Source organism: Triticum dicoccoides, chromosome 5A (genome assembly GCF_002162155.2).
Source record: "Triticum dicoccoides isolate Atlit2015 ecotype Zavitan chromosome 5A, WEW_v2.0, whole genome shotgun sequence".
NCBI classification, from domain to species: domain Eukaryota; kingdom Viridiplantae; phylum Streptophyta; class Magnoliopsida; order Poales; family Poaceae; genus Triticum; species Triticum dicoccoides.
Window position 1 is genome coordinate 31280155 of NC_041388.1, and position 18026 is coordinate 31298180.

The window sequence follows — 18026 nt, forward strand, 5'->3', positions numbered from 1 at the left end:
TACAGGCAAGAACCCTTTATTTGACTGATCCATTTTGAACTTCTTTAAAACTTTATCAAGGTATGTGCTTTATGAAAGTCCAATTAAGCGTCTTGATCTATCTCTATATATCTTGATGCCTAATATATAAACAGCTACACTGAGGTCTTTAAAAAAACTCCTTTCAAACACTCATTTATGCTTTCTAGAAAATTCTACATCATTTTTGATCAACAATATGTCATTCACATATACTTATCAGAAAAGGATGTAGTGCTCCCACTCACTTTCTTGTAAATACAGGCTTCACCACAAGTCTATATAAAACTATATGCTTTGATCAATTCATCAAAGCGTATATTCCAACTCCGAGATACTTGTGCCAGTCCATAGATGGATTGCTGGAGCTTGCACATTTTGTTAGCGCCTTTAGGATTGACAAAACCTTCTGGTTGCATCATATACAAGTCTTATATAATAAATCCATTAATGAATGCAGTTTTGATATCCATTTGCCAGATTTCATAAAATGTGGCAATTGCTCACATGATTCGGACAGACTTCAACATCAATACAAGTGAGAAAATCTCATCGTAGTCAACACCTTGAACTTGTCAAAAACCTTTTGCGACAATTCGAGATTTGAAGATAGTAACACTACCATTAGCGTCTGCCTTCCTCTTGAAGATCCATTTATTCTCAATGGCTTGCCGATCATCGGGCAAGTCCACCAAAGTCCACACTTTGTTCTTATATATGGATCCTATCTCAAATTTCATGGAATCAAGCCATTTATCGGAATCTGGCCTCATCATCGCTTCCTCATAGTTCGTAGTTTCATCATGGTCTAGTAACATGACTTCCAGGACAGGATTACCGTACCACTCTGGTGCGGAACGTGCTCTGGTTGACCTACGAGATTCAGTAGTAACTTGATCTGAAGTTTCATGATCATCATCATTAGCTTCCTCTCTAGTTGGTGTAGGCATCACGGGAACGGATTTTACTGATGTGCTACTTTCCCATTCGATAGAAGGTACAATTACCTCATCAAGTTCTACTTTTCTCCCACTCACTTCTTTCGACAGAAACTCCTTCTCTAGAAAGGTTACATTCTCGGCAACAAAGATCTTGCCTTCGGATCTATGGTATAAGGTGTACCTAATTGTTTCCTTAGGGTATCCCATGAAGATGCACCTCTCCGATTTGGGTTCGAGCTTATCAGGATGAAGCTTTTTCTCATAAGCATCGCAACCCCAAACTTTAAGAAACGACAGATTAGGTTTCTTGCCAAACCACCGTTCATACGGTGTCGTCTCAATGGATTTAGATGGTGCCCTTAACGTGAATGCAGCTGTCTCTAATGCATAACCCCAAAATGATAGTGGTAAATCGTTAAGAGACATCATAGATCGCACCATATCTAATAAAGTAGTTACGACGTTCGGACACATCATTACGCTGTGTTGTTCCAGGTGGCGTGAGTTGTGAAACTATTCCACATTGTTTTAAATGTAGGCCAAACTCGTAACTCAAATATTCGCCTCCGCGATCAGATCATAGAAACTTTATTTTCTTGTTACAATGATCTCCACTTTACTCTGGAATTCTTTGAACTTTTCAAATGTTTCAGACTTGTGTTTCCTCAAGTAGATATACCTATATCTCCTCAAATCATCTGTGAAGGTCAGAAAATAATGATACCCGCCACGAGCTTCAACACTCATCGGACCGCATACATCAGTATGTATTATTTTCAACAAGTCATTAGCTCACTCGATTGTTCCAGAGAATTGAGTTTTAGTCATATTGCCTATGAGGCATGGTTCACAAGTATCAAATGATTCATAATCAAGTGATTCCAAAAGTCCATCTGCATGGAGTTTCTTCATGTGTTGTACACGACCTAAACGGTAGTGCCACAAATATGTTGCACTATCATTATCAACTTTGCATCTTTTGGCATCAATATTATGAACATGTGTATCACTACAATCGAGATTCAATAAACCATTTTTATTGAGTGTATGACCATAGAAGGTTTTATTCATGTAAACAGAACAACAATTATTCCTTGAATTAAATGAATAATCGTATTGCAACAAACATGATCCAATCATATTCATGCTCAACGCAAACACTAAATAACATTTATTTTAGGTTCAACACTAATCTCGAAGGTAAAGGGAGTGTGCGATGATGATCTTATCAGTCTTGGAATCACTTTCAACACACATCGTCACCTCGCCCTCAACTAGTCTCTGTTCATTTTGTAACTCCTGTTTAGAATTACTAATCTTAGCAACTGAACCGGTATCAAATACCCAAGGGCTACTATGAACACTAGTAAATTACACATCAATAACATGTATATCATATATACCTTTGTTCACTTTGTCATCCTTCTTATCCGCCAAGTATTTGAGGCAATTCCACTTCCAGTGACCATTTTCTTTGCAGTAGAAACACTCAGTTTCAATCTTGGGTCTAGCTTTGGACTACTTCATGGGAGTGGCAACTTGCTTGCCATTCTTCTTGAAGTTCCCTTTCTTTCCCTTGCCTTTTTACTTGAAACTAGTGGTCTTGTAAACCATCCACTTGATGTTTTTTCTTGATTTCTACCTTCGCCAATTTCAGCATCGCGAAGAGCTTGGGAATCTTTTTTTATCATCCCTTGCATATTATAGTTCATCATGAAGTTCTAGTAACTTGGTGACAGTGACTAGAGAACTTTGTCAATCGCTATCTTATCTGGAAGATTAACTCCCACTTTATTCAAGCGATTGTAGTACCCAGACATTCTGAGCACATGCTCACTAGCTCAGCTATTTTCCTCCATCATGTAGGCAAAGTACTTGCCAGAGGTCTCATACCTCTTAAGACGGGCATGAGTCTGAAATATCATTTTTCAGCTTTTGGAACATCTCATATGCTCCATGGCGTTAAAACCATTTTTGAAGTACCGGTTCTAAGCCGTAAAGCATGGTTCACTAAATATCAAGTAGTCGTCATACCGAGCTTGTCAAACATCCATAACGTCTGCATCTGCTCCTGTAATAGGTCTGTCACTTAGTGGAGCATGAAGGACATAATTCTTCTGTGCAGCAATGATGATAATCCTCATATCATGGACCCAGTCCGCATCATTGATACTATTATCTTTTAACTTATTTTTCTCTAGGAACATATCAAAAATAAAATAGGAGAGCTATATGCGAGCTATTGATCTACAAGATAGATATGTAAATACTATTAGGACTAAGTTTATGATAAATTAAGTTCAATTAATCATATTACTTAAGAACTCCCACTTAGATAGACATCCCTTGAGTCATCTAAATGATCACGTGATCCGTATCGACGAAACCATGTCCGGTCATCACGTGAGATGGAGTAGTTTTCAATGGTGAACATCTCTATGTTGATCATATCTACTATATGATTCACGTTCGATCTTTCGGTCTCCAGTGTTTCGAGGCCATGTATGTACATGCTAGGCTCGTCAAGTTTAACCCGAGTATTCCGCATGTGCAAAACTGTCTTGCACCCATTGTATGCGAATGTAGAGCTTATCACACCCGATCATCACGTGGTGTCTCGGCACGACGAACTGTCGCAATGGTGCATACTCAAGAAGAACACTTATACCTTGAAATTTTTAGTGAGGGATTATCTTATAATGCTACCGCCGTACTAAGAAAAATAAGATGCATAAAAGTTAAACATCACATGCAATCAAAATATTTACACGAAATTAACGCAACATGTTTTTCAACAATTTTTATCCTGAGGTGAAAAGTTACCGTAGTATTTGTACATGAGTTATCAGGTCTCATGTGCTTATATAACTATGCTATTTACACAAAAGTTACCGGATACATATTTGAACAACTTTTATCTTGGGGTGAAAAGTTATCGTGGTGTCTGTATGTGATGTATCAGCTTTGATGGGACTGTTTGGTTGCTGCCCTGAGAGAAATTTGCCTGGCCAGAGGCTAGCCGGACGATTGCAGCACCTTGTTTGGTTGGTGCCTGAGCAATAATTGAACCTGCCTGACCTGAGCTCCTCCGGCAGGTAATTAGCCGGTGCCAGGCCATCAAAATTGGAGGCCTGACTCAGGCAGAACCAGTGAATGCGTGCATGCATGTACTTTAAGTTGTTTGATATCATTTTAATATTACTCAGGCACAGGGAAGGCTTCAGGGAATAAACCAAACAGCATCTGTTCAGGCTGCCCTCGCAGGCAAAGTCGTGAGAACGTCATGTGCCTGTCAGGCGCTCATTTTTTTCAGGCAGGTTTCTCAGGCCTCCAATCAAACAGCCCCGATGTGCGTATATTACAATACTCCCTCCATTCCAAAATATAGTGCGCCCGCGCTTCCTGAGGTTCAACTTTGACCGTAAATTTAATCAACAAGACCAACTGCGGCGGAAGAAAAAATTATATAATTGAAAACTTCTTTCGAATACGAATTCACTGATATAATTTTTGCTCCCGCCGCAATCGGTCTTGGTAGTTAAATTTACGGTCAAAGTTGAAGCACGTAGATAGAGAAAGCACTACATTGTGGAATGGAGGGAGTACTATTGACATAAAAATTACTGGACATATTTTTCAATAACTTTTTCCCTGGTCAAAAAGTTATCATGGTATTTATATGTTTTTTTTTAAAAGCGGTATTTGTACGTGAGTTAGCATATTTAGCCCGACCAATTTTCACGGGCCGGCCCATGAGCATGCGTGCTCGCATGTAATAGGCCCGACACGACACATGACCAAATAGGTTATGCCTGGCCCGTTGCACGCCGTGCGTAGTGCTCGTCCGTCGAGGTGAGGCCCACAAGCTAGCAGGGCATGTCATACAAATTACACACAAGTTGTCGAGGGTATGTTTTCAACAATAATTTATGCTAGGCGGTTGAGAAGGAGAAATGACAAAGAACATGACATGCATATAAGGTTTGTAGGGTGAGTCTGTACACTAAGTTATATCCTATGGATTCTTCACCATCTCCTGCACCCTAAAGGATGAGAGACAAAAGTGAAAAAAACAAGAAGACAAGGACACGAGAAAAAATTGTCAAAAGGAAAAGGGATAAAAAAGGGAGTGCTCAAATAACAGAATTTCCTCTTGGTTGCACAACCAGCAGCCTCGGTTAGCTGGTTAATGGCCCATGCTAGTTTCCTGGCTTATGTCTAAGGTCGTGGGTACTCCGGATTTCTCGGGTGGGCGGTTCGTAGAGAATGAAGTTTCCTTTTTCTTTGTGCTCCACTGCAATCGTGAGATGCCGATCCGATGGATTCCAGGTCGTTCGGATCTGATGACATAATCAGAATGTTTGGAGATTACAAACTTCGTTTAATGATCTATCTTTTTTTTTACAGAGGAAGTACTTAATTGACGGGCGTGAACTTTTGCCTAACGCTAACCGGTTTCTTAACAGATAAAACTCTTAACAGTAAGCACTTCACATGAACTCTGGTGCAGAATTGATACATGACCTCTGGCCTTTGATTTTTTTTGTAAGCATACACTGTTAGCGAAATGCATAACTGATTAGTTTTGTAGACAGATGGGTCATGAGACAGGCGAGCATATCAGTAAAGAAGATTCTGGAAAGTTCCACAATGCCATAGCATCGACATATATGCATGTCAACAAAGCAAATAGGCCAAGCGAACATGTTTTCAAATTCATGAACATGTTTTGAATCATAAATATTTTTTAAATATACAAACATTTTTTGCAAATTTGTGAGAATTTTCTGAATATGTGAACCATTTTTTGGATTCGTGAACAATTTTTGAACTCATGAACATTTGTTACATATCCATGAACATTCTTAAACCATGAACATTTTTTTGACTTCCCGAACATTTCGTTGAAGTCATGAACATTTTTTTTAATTCATGATTTTTTCAATATTCAAAACTTTTTTGAAATTTTGAATTTTTTTATATCCCATATTATTGAAAATGAAAAAAAAAACAAGGCAAAAACCAGGCGGCGTCCCTGACTGCAAATGGCCCGCTCCGAAAAATAAATTAAAAAAGGAAAAGGGAAAAGGGAAAAAATGAAAATAGGGGAAAGTAGAACGGGCCACTTGGTTTGGGCTATGTCCGGACGGGGCAGCACAGGCACACGGTCACTAACCAGCGAATCGGGCGCCAAATTAGATCCCCGAGGATGAGAACAGGAGGGGGTGTAGAGACCTCCTATTGGCGCATAAAACAATTCTCAAATCCGTGAACAATTTTTCAATCCATTAACTTGTTTTACAAATTTGCGTACATTTTTTTACAAATTCGTGAACATATTTTTTTTTTTGAACATTGTTCCAGAATCGGTGAACATTTTTCAAATTTGGGGAAACTTTTAATAATTCACGATCATTTTTAATTTTGAATCATGAACATTTTTTGTTCTCAATAAAATTCAAATAATGATCACTTCCTAAACACGTGAAAATTTTATGTGTTCACTAACATTATTTTATGAAATAATACAAGAGCATTTATTTTACAAATTCATGAACATTTTTCGAATGCGGACATTTTTTTCAGAACCCATGAACAAACAAACCCGGCGGCTGTTCAGCGCATTAAAGGCTATTTCGTACAGAGCTTACACCAGGTTTATAGCAGGCCGGCCCAATTTCTAATATGTTTTCTTTTTCAAATGCCTGAACTTTTATCAAATTGCATAAATGTTTTCTCAAAATTAATGGAAAATTATTTTTCTGACTTATTTTTTAAAAATTGATGATATTTTTTGCAAAAAAATCTATGAAAATTTTCAATTTGGTGAGCTTTTTCAATATTGAATAACCAATTTTAAAAATCTTGATTTTCTTATAAAATCCTAACATTTTTATAATTCGAGAATTTTTTAAAAATCGTTGGACTTTTTAAAAATCCTTGATTCTTTTTGAAAAAACTGTGAACTTTTTACTCGAAGTCGTGAACTTTTACTCATTGATAAGTGTTCTAGAATTTAAGATTTCTGTGATTTTTTTGTTTTTTTAAATAGCTTCTTTTTCAAAAGTCAATGGTTGACCAGACAACTAGTCAACCGTGGATGGAGACGAACCAGGTTCGCCCTGGGAGAGCAACCGGTCTTACGCCTGATAGGCTGGCGTATTTTCTTTGGACGTGGGCGCCAGTTCCCCTATGTCTTGCAAGATGGAGGGTGCGCTCGCCTGTAGATTCTCATAGATGGGACCGACCCAACAACACGAGGCGGGTATCCTTCACACACAGTTCTTTCGCTTTCAGTGTTTCATCTTTTTCTTCTTTTGCTTTTTATTTTTTCCTTTGTGTTATATTTCAAAATATTATGCGTGTGTGTGTTTATTCCAAAATCAATATTTTACTTCTATTACTAAAAGCTTTATTGCGCATTTAGAAAATATTCCTGAAGTGTAAAAATATGTTTGTGCCATTTTCAAACTTGTTCATACCATTCAAATAAAATTGTGACGTTGTAAAATGTTCAATCATTTCAAAAATAGGTTCAAGAATTTCTTGAAAAAGTTTGTGAAATTTTAAAAATTACGGCAGTTTTATAAATGTATTGGAGCATTTATTGACTCTAGAAATGTTCATGTGTTTCAAAATATATATTCATGTAATTTTGAAATATGTTTATACAATGTAAAAAATGTGTGTATGTTTGTCAGAAAAGATTTATAACATTCAAAAAGATGTTCACCTTTTAAAAACAGTTCTAAAACTTAACATATGTTTTGCATCTTTAAAATAATGCTCAATGTGTGTTAAGAAAATCATCATGTACTCCCTCCGTCCGGAAATATACTTGTCATCAAAATGGATAAAAGGGGATGTATCTGGACGTATTTTAGTTCTAGATACATCTCTTTTTATCCATTTTGATAACAAGTATTTTCGGACGGAGGGAGTAGTTCACAAAATGTTGAATGTGCATTTGGAAAAGGGTTTAGGGTTAGTGTAATTCGAAAGAATGTTAAAAAAGAACTTCAAAAACCTAAAGAACAAACAAAACCCGATAAAAACATACAAATAAAGAGAAGAAGATAAAACAGCATGGAAGCTTCTGAAACCAGTTTGAGCCGGTCTATAAAAGCTTCCCAAAGCCACTCCAGCCTCCAGGAAACTGTAATATTGGGCCGACCCGTTAGCAGAGCGCCAGAGGCGAGACGTGGGTACGTTTCGCATTGAGCGAGACATAGCCCTCGTGTTGTAACGAGAGTGCATTATGGGTCTCACATAGCATACTCCTGTCCTGCCAAGTTTTGCCTAGCCTATTCTGCCCATTAAACGTGGGGCAACTATTAAATGGGTGCCCCCACTTGCCGTGCGAGTGGAAGCTTTGCAGCAAGGCATGTGGATAGTGCGACTATGACATGCTGAGCGCGTAGCGTGCCTGAGTAACATGGGAACAAGATGTTTCCTCCTTTTTTGTTCTCACACGTGGGCACAAGTGAGCTTCACCCTGTGGGAGCATGATTTTCTTAACCCATGTTAGTTCACTTGTGAGCATAGATTAGTACAGTTCGGGAGTGCATTTTGGTTTACTTGAGGAGCACAATTTTTGTCCAAAAAAAGTTCATCAAAACTTATCAATATTTGGTCTAGTTTTGATGATCTCAATGCAAGAATGCAATGGTGAAAATGATTTTTTTTTGGAGGCATGATGCACGAGATATTTCATTTAGAAAAAAGGATATAAGAAAAAAAATCAAAAATCATCCTCACATCCCTCATGTGCGGGTGAGAAAACACCCAAAACTATCTGGTGGCGACAAGTGTTGTAGCATGCCACTTGTCACCACTAGAGAAGTTTGGGGTAACATTTGCAAAGGGTATCCCTTAATAGTGATATTGATTAAACGCTACTTAAACATGAATTTGTGCAAATGCTATATGTCACCTATTGCAAGGTGGATATAGCTCTCGTCTCTGGCTATCTGAAGTAAAGGACTAGTGCAGTGGCGGGGCTACACACACATCACTGGGCGGGTCAAAAAAGGGCTAGATCAAGATATACGCCTGAAATTTGCACCAAGGGCCCAAAATTAGCACCACACTACACTGAACTCATGTTTGATTGGGCGGGCCATGGCCTGGTTTGGCCCTGCCGTCGTAGCTCCGCCACTGGACAAGTGGATGTAGAGTGTTGTCTAGAAATGCCCATGGTTTTGGAACTGCCGCCTAGTTTTGAAAAATGTTTCGGCCGGCTTTTTTTATCAACTTTTTCGACATAATTTTTCTATGTTTTCTTTATTTCCTACTATTTTTCAGTTTTATTTTATTTTTGTTCAAAATACATATTGACATTTTTTCAACTACACATTGAATGTTTTTTTAATATACATTAACATTTCACATATACATTTAACATTTTCTGAATACAAGTCCCAATACATGTTTGAACATAAGCCCAGTGCATGTTGAACATGTTTTTAGTATATGGGGAACATTTGTTAAATATATGGTGAACATTATTTGTATGTCAAGAATATATTTTTATAAAATTTCGTGAACAAAATTAGACATTTGAGGGACATTTTTTATAATTGTCATGAGTAATTTTTTGAAAGTGTGAAAAAATGTCATGACATATTTTTGAATGATACTTTTAAAGGTCATGAGAAACTATTGAAACAATATACACGATAAATATTTGTTCAGTACATCATGGACATTTTTAAAACATGATGAATGTTTTTAATACAAGATAAATTTTACGAATACACGTTGAAACAATTTCTAATTACACGTTGAACATTTTTTTACACACAACAAACATTTTTAATACGCGATTTACATTTATTAACTATGATGAAAATTTTGAAATATACAATGAACAATTTTTAAAAGATTGAGTGCATTTTTAATACATAATGAATATTTATAACACATGATAAACTTTAAAAAAATACAAAATGTATATTTTAATACATGATAAACTTTTGAGACACACAATGCCTAGTTTTAATACAAGGTGAACTTTCTAAAATACTCAATAAACTATTTCAGTGCACAATAAACATTTTGTAAATTATTCAGTAAACTGTTTTCTAAATATACACCTTTTGAAATATATCATATATAAGGAAGAAACATAAGAAAATTGTCCATAGCGTATACCAACCAGCTAAGACGGTGTAACAGGATGGCCCACTCATGCGATCGTGGGCGAGTGCCCCTTCTCACTCTCGGGAGGGGCAGTATAGTCACGTCCATGAATTTCCAAATGTTAACCTAAATACCTCTAGTGGTTACATGTGATAACAAGAATATCATCGAAATAAAATAAAATGAGATGAAAGTTTGGAGCCTTCGTCGAGAAGAAAATGATAGATATAGATTGCTAGTCAAATCAATAGTTTGGAAGATAAATTATTTTGTTTTCTATACTTAGCAATTAATGTTACTAATGATGTTAACATGAGGTAGAAGATTGTTGCAATCATGAATCTCCTCTCTCTGTATGGAGGAGGAACCCCCGATAGAATCTGTCGGATGGGTGGACATAAGTGGGCGCATGTGTAATTTGTATTTTCCAAACAACACAATTGTTTGTGTCATTTTAAGCATTTTTTGCGGGAATAAAGCTTGTATTACTCAATCAAAGTGTCATTACAATCATCTCTAAGAATCTCAAGGACCTCATGCGGCCCTGGCCCCAGCCAGGTCATAGTTCTACCGCTAGTTCTGGCAAAGGATGTCGGCTTATTACTAGCTTTATTACAAGAGTGAGGAACGTGAGTAATACAAGCATTACCACTACTAAGTGACTGTTTAATATCTTGCACCAGGTGAGCATACATGGATCGATCAAACACCTTGCTTGGAACCATGTTTACTACATTGATGGAATCCATCTCAATGATAATAGGTAAATCACACCTCTGCAAAGAAACTGAGAGACCCTCCTTACATGCACATTGTTCCGCTTCTAAAGCATCTCGACATGAATATAGTCTCCTGCAGGCTGAGTAGATAATAGCCCCAGTCTCACTTCCGAGAATTATGCCTGCACCAGCCTCGCTCAAAGAGACATAAGAACCATCCAAAACAATAAGGTGTGCATCAAGAGTGCTTCCTCGTGAGATCCACGTCCCTATTTTTTTACTGTGACGGAGAAAAAAACGAATGGAAGCAGAAAATGCGTCCCGGGATAACCCCCTCCATCAGTTAAAAGTCCTTCCCTGCCTTCCCCACGAAGGCATCCCTGCCTCCTTCCTCTCGTTCTCCTCCTCGCCGCCGCCGCCGCCGCCACCACCACCTCTCCTTTCTATTCTTCTGCCGCCACCACCCCATCTTTCTTCCTCGCCTCTTTCCACACCCCTCATCTGCCATTCATTCTCTGCATCCGGGTCTCCTCGTGTAATGTCATGGCATAAATCGCAGAAACATTCCTCTGTTCTTCCTGCCCTTCGAGCCCGCACCAGAAGCAGGGGTCCTCATCGATCGATCTTGTAAGCATCTGCCTTGCAGAATCAGAATCTTGTTACATATATATTCATGTTCTTTCCTGAAAATTTCGTGGTGACTGGATAATATATGCAGTGAGAATGAAATTAGCTTCTCTTTCCCGGCATCGATGACGCCCAATGTATGATAAGAAACATCAAAAGGTTTTCATATTGGTATATTTTCTTCAAATTAACTTGGCATCATGATTATTAGATTGGTCATGTATGTATGCAGCTTCAGTGTGGCGTACAGCCTTGGAGTAGCAGCGGACAGCGGGGCTGCAAACTCCAGCTCCAATGGCATTGACAGCAGCTTCCTGGGCAGTCTGTGGGCACCGTTATTCTGCAAACTCCAGCTCCAATGGCATTGACAGCAGCTTCCTGGGCAGTCTGTGGGCACCAGGCTTGTTGAGCTGTGTTTGCAGCGGACAGCGGGGCTGCAAACTCCAGCTCCAATGGCATTGAACTTTCTGAAGAAATTACACTACATGTTTGCAGATGCCTTAGCTTCTCCTCACCATCAGCGACCACCCCTCCTCCTCGCACCAGATTGAGCAGCAGGCTGGGCAGAGCAGAGCGGAGCGAACGGGCCATGCCAGAACCAGCATAACACGGTCGCGGGCGGAGAGGGCGAGGCTGAGTCGCTGGACTACGACCTGGTGGAGGAGGAAATCCAGGGCTCGGGTTTCATCTACATGGTCGACTGCTCGGGTGTTGTGCCGCGGGTCAGTGCTTGGATGCTCTTCAACGCCTTCGTCTTTATTGTCTCCTACACCTTTGGCTACATGCTTGGCCAACATGACGGCCCATGCAGCAAGGTAACTACTACCATTCGTGCTTGCACTTATATTAGTTCTGAATTTCATTCGTGCTTGTGCTTGTATTAATTCTGAATTATTTTAGTCCAGTTTGAGGCCGACCGCAACCACGACATTGACGGCATCCATAACAATCATGTATCCTTCGACATCTGATTCGACCACTGCTCCCTCGTCGACTACGACGACGGGCTCATCGACATCACAGTCTCCAGGTTGTTCCCTTTTCTGTTGTTTGTCCCCGTTACTAAATCACTCACATGCTTGTCTCTAAACAAATTTCACTAATTATATTGGATCATTGTGCTGTGCCAATGAAAATAATTTTGTGTATGTGTATGTGATTGCATTTTTTGTTTGATTGATATTATTATGGTTACTCACAATGTACACTGGGCAATCAAACTAATATCCATATATCTTGCAACAATATTGTAGTTATTGATCACAAAACTTGTGAGGAAAAACCATGGTAAATGAAGAGACAACATTACACTGAATTTTATCTTTGTGAGGTCTGTAGCAATATGGTCATTGATGCAACAAACAAGGGGAACAAGTACAGGTTCATCAATCATAGTTGTGAACCAAACACAGAGATGCAGAAATGGCTAGTTCTATTGTACTACTTCTTATTTTATATCCATGCTGAGGACCATGATATTTGCTACTGGTCTCATGTTATTTCGGAACTGTAGATGGAGAGACCAGAGTTGGAATGCTTGCTCTTCTTGACATGCAGAGAGGGGAGAAGCTGACATATGACTATAAGTATGTTCTAATCTCTGTTTCCTGGTTACTTTATAAGTCTTTATTTTGATTATAAACAAACTTGTTTCGGCTAACTTGCTTTATTGCATTGTGCACACAAAACGGTTGCTGCTTCTAATCTCTGTCCTTGTCTACAGATATGTCCAGTTTGGAACAGATCACAATTGTCATTGGGGATCTTTAAACTGCAGAAAAGTGGTTGGCACGTCTAGGTCGGTCAACTCACTTGTTCTCCGCAATGGCAACTCAGCAAGCTGGCAAGATTAGCACAGACATGAAGAAAAGAAAGACATCCTCAGATAATTGTATTGCGAGGATCATCCATTTATGGTATTGACGGCACAACATGTATGCCTTCACAGCTTCAAATCTGGTTTAACCTGTCAAGCGTGGGTCCAACCATGGTGTTGCAAGCTCGGCAGCGACCCCTAGGTGAACTGCAGCGACGTCACAAATTCAGACCGCAAGGCGGCCCACGCGTCGCGTGCCGCCGCCTCGCTCTCTCCGGCGCCACCGACGCGCCCCATCACGCCTCCCCTCCCACCCACACGGCCGCGGGAGAGGGGCCCTCCTGCTCCCCGACCGCCGATGACCCCGTCCTCCTCAGCGTCAACGACAACCGCGTGCCCCTCGAGGGTGTCATCCAGGTCGAGAGGCTCAGCCAGGCCGACGCCCAGTCCAAGCTCGTCTCCTACGCGTAATCCCCTCACCCCCGATGTGTCATTCCTCATTTGTATATATGTTTGTTTTTGATTCACACATTCGGTTCGTCCGTCGATCCCTTGCGTTCACAGGAAGACAGGGCTTCTGGCAGGAGGGGATCTGCTTTTCCTCCTGATCTTCTTCGTAATTGGGAGGTTGAGCCATGGCCTACCCGTGCTTCTAAGTAAGAAAATAAGGATGCACTGATTCTCTATAAGCTTGTCAAACATTCTCTATAAGCTTGTCAAACGACTTGTGGAAGACGATGCAAATGGGTGAAAATAGTAACTCGGAAAGTTGAGCCAAATAATTTAAACCAGTGAGGTATTATGTTTTCAATGGAATCCTTTAAAAGATATTATTACCAGTATGTGGACTTGCATTTGTTTTTAACTGTCCAGCTCCTAACCATTGTTGCTTTGTAGTGGCCGTTGATGAGAACCACTTTTAGTCAGATTTCCTATCGCACACTGAATTAGTACAATGTATGCGTTTACACCTCATCTCAACTATGTGATACCGCAAAAGTTGAGCGTCGTGATAATTCACCATTCAGATGCTTCACTGGAGAAATGTATAGACAATTCACTTAGGAGTGTACAATTGCAGTAGTAATGACAAGAAGCGACAGTGGGTCTACAACACTATGTTTCATGTGATGTGAATGGGTATATATCTTACTTGCAAATATGCTCCCTTCTTTGTACCCTATACATTAGATATTTTGTTTTTTGAATTTTTGGGCCATGCTAATTATTTGAGTAATTAGGGTCATCCTGATTATTTCCAATTTTAGGTCATTCTAAATTACTTGGAATAGTTTGCCAGCATTGCTGGAGATAAATCCAATAGAAAAAAGTGTATATAACCCCCACAAGCAATATTTCTGGAACCATGTTATTACCACATATTTTAACAAAAATGAACATGATTAATTCAAATCCTTATTAAGATACGGATAGATACAAATGGTATGATTTCGTAGTACTTAATGAATTAATAAAAATAATGTTTTAGACAATTCCTTTGAACTTTTCTTCAAAAGGATGAATTTGATTACCATATTCAGAAGATAGCTAAATGATTCAGTTAGTAACTCTAGATGTAGCATGTTTTGTAATAACGGGGAGATGTTTGTTTGTGATCAATGCTGCGGCTAATTGTTGCAGGATTCTTTGTCTGCTTGGAGCGTCCCGATGCAGGCTTAGTCCACGTGAGGAGCTCGCTCGTTGTGGATCTTACCCTGGTGCCAATGCCATGGACAAGGTGCCCTCTCCACCTCTTCTCTGTGTGTTCGATTTGAAGCTGGTGCTCTGTTTGTAAAGCTCAGGGCGGGGGCAGGAGGTCATGGTGAACCCAACGCCCATAGGCGGAGGCAACAAGAGTTGGTGGAGTGGCGGATGCGGCCGGTGTCGGCAGTTGAGGGAGGCTCGCCGGCCGGAGTGACATGAGTAGTCCGATAATCGGGTCGCAAGAGGCTGCTCTCCTTTGCTGAGGTTGATCTGCCTCTTTCCATCGTTTCCTTTTGTGTCATTATATTGTTGCTTGTCACCTGTGTGTTTCTTTGTAGTCCATATCATGTGATTCACAGCCTGTTCTAAAATTTTGTTTGTGTTGGACAGGTCGGCTACTAATTCCAATTTGTGCGCGGTTGCGTGTGTAAAGTGGCTGCCTTGTGCAGTTGAGGTGCGCATCGATTTCTTTTTCATCAAGCTTTACTAGCTTCAGTTTAGTTTCATTTTCGCATTACTTCTTTTCTGTATGGGTTGGAGTGGGAGCTATGATATTATCTTTTGAGTTATGACTATCTGCTGGGCGTTGTCGTCGCCGGCTGCGGCCGCCTTTTCTTTTATGTGTTTTGAGCTTTTTGAGTTGTGCCCTCAGCAGAACCTTTGTATTATTGTTGCGTTTATTGTGTGTGTACTGAACTAGTCCGTGTATGTGTGCTCTTGACGGTTTGCTTTATTTACAAAACGGGGCGAAAGCCTTTTTTGGTAATGGGTACTAAGCAAACAATTATATTTTTAGGAACAAAACAGAAAAAGGAAAGGAGTCAATAAAGACCTGACCAACAGGAAAGCACATGTGGTGAGATGCACTGATTCCTTTTCTTTCTGAAGTACTTGTTGAACAATTTACACTTATACATCTCGGTGTAAGAATGTGCATGTACGTGTTATTCACTTATTTGGTTTATGTCCAGCTATGTGTCAGCCTTCTCCTTACTTCCGCTTCTTCCAGAAGCATAATTTTTGCTTGCATATTATATAATTACCAAATGCATAATTTTTGCTTGCACATTGTATAATTACCAAATGCATAATTTTTGCTTGCAGGCTAAATTCTGTTATATGGTATGTGATATTCAAAATCAAGACACTGTATATTGATAGTGACCCATATGTTACTTAAATCTATTTGAAGTAACATCTCCATTATTATCTCCCCTTCCCACTAAAGAGGTTTCAAAGGAAATAGAGCGAATTGGCCAACTTTTTCTACACATACGCTGATAGCCATCCAGCATGATTGAGTAAGTTTTTTGATAGTTTTCTCAAACACTTGTTTGCAATTATTTTTGATGTATACTCATGGTAGCCGTCCTTCCATTTAGAATTTCTACATATACTCTCCAATTAGGGATATGAATCGTTCGATACTTATGGTAAAAACAAGAGTTGTTTTATATGAATCACTGTAAATAGTAATTTAGTAGTTTTCAATGCTTATGTAATCTCATTCATGAAAATGTCGATTGTAATCGATACATACCATCTCGATGCAGCTGAATGTTAGCTTCAAATAACTCCATCATGCGAGCAGGTTTATCCCTGGTCTAAATACATCATTTCGTTTATTGATTTTAGGTCTGCTATGGGTGTTGGAGGAAATAGATTTTGGTCCATCAGAGTCTACTTGGAAGCTGACAATACATGCTATGCCTCTTTGATAATAAAGCAGGAATCATGGTGGTTGGATACAATGCAATACTTTGATGGCTGGCCGAATCCATCCATCCCATGAGTGCAAAGTATACTTCTATAATTTCCTACAACATACTCCCTCCGTTCCTAAATGTAAGTCTGTAACACCCACGATGCGGCTATATCTTCCACGTGTTGGAGTACGACTTAGATGCATAAACGCATTGTAGGCATGTCGCAAGAGGGGTAATCTTTACACATCCCATGTACTGAATATGAAAGGGATAAAGAGTTGGCTTACAATCGCCACTTCACACAATAAATGAATATAGCATTACATCATCCAGAATACAAACAAGGTCCGACTACGGAACCAAATAAAGAAAGACAACCCCTAATGCAATAGATTCCTGATCGCCCCGACTGGGCTCCACTACTGATCGACTGGAAATGAAACAACACAACGGACACGATCTTCATCGAGCTCCTCCTTGAGCTCGGTTGCGTCACCTGCACGGTATCGTCGGCACCTGCAACTGGTTTTGGAAGTAATCTGTGAGTCAAGGGGACTCAGCAATCTCACACCCTCACGATCAAGACTATTTAAGCTTATGGGTAGGAGAAAGGTAGTGAGGTGGAGCTGCAGCAAGCACTAGCATATATGGTGGCTAACTTATGCAAAAGAGACCGAGAAGAGAAGCAAAGTACGGTCGTGAACTAGAAGTGATCAAGAAGTGATCCTGAAACTACTTACGTTCAAGCATAACTCCAACACCGTGTTCACTTTCTGGACCCCGCCGAGAAGAGACCATCACGGCTACACACGCGGTTGATGCATTTTAATTAAGTTAAGTGCCAAATTTTCTACAACCGGACATTAACAAATTCCCATCTGCCCATAACACTACTAGGAAAAGGGCTATAGATGGAATTGACACTAATGGCGCACCAGACATGTGGTGCACCATTACTATATACTAATGGCGCACCATCTGTTGGTGTGCCATTAGTGTGGAAGACACTAATGACACACCAGGCACACGGTGCGCCACTAGTAACAAAATGTTTTTTTTCATTTTTTCAAACTACTAATGGCGCACCAGTCATAGAGTGCGCCACTACTGTATTTTTTTTTACTTTTTTGCAAAACTACTAATGGCGCACCGTTGCATAGTGCGTCATTACTAGTTTAAACTAGTAATGGGCATTTTTTTTTACTTTTTGATATCATGAATATTTTTAAATTTCATGGGCAATTTTTGAATTCATGAATATTTTTTCAAATTTGATGATATTTTTTCATATTCCATATGAAAAAATATTGAATATTCATGAGGACACTCGATCTCGATCCCCCTCCCTCTCGAT

General features: G+C 39.6%; 1 long non-coding RNA gene across 1 annotated transcript; it reads left to right on the top strand.

Annotated features, from left to right (window-relative positions):
* The first annotated feature begins 11551 nt into the window (after positions 1 to 11551).
* Positions 11552 to 16936, top strand: LOC119296869. Its single transcript, XR_005145419.1, has 11 exons — positions 11552 to 11583; positions 11679 to 12261; positions 12352 to 12476; positions 12960 to 13032; positions 13170 to 13729; positions 13827 to 13918; positions 14904 to 15230; positions 15357 to 15420; positions 15763 to 15822; positions 16071 to 16267; positions 16602 to 16936. It is a non-coding gene; the product is annotated as an uncharacterized LOC119296869 (long non-coding RNA).
* Positions 16937 to 18026: the final 1090 nt, after the last annotated feature.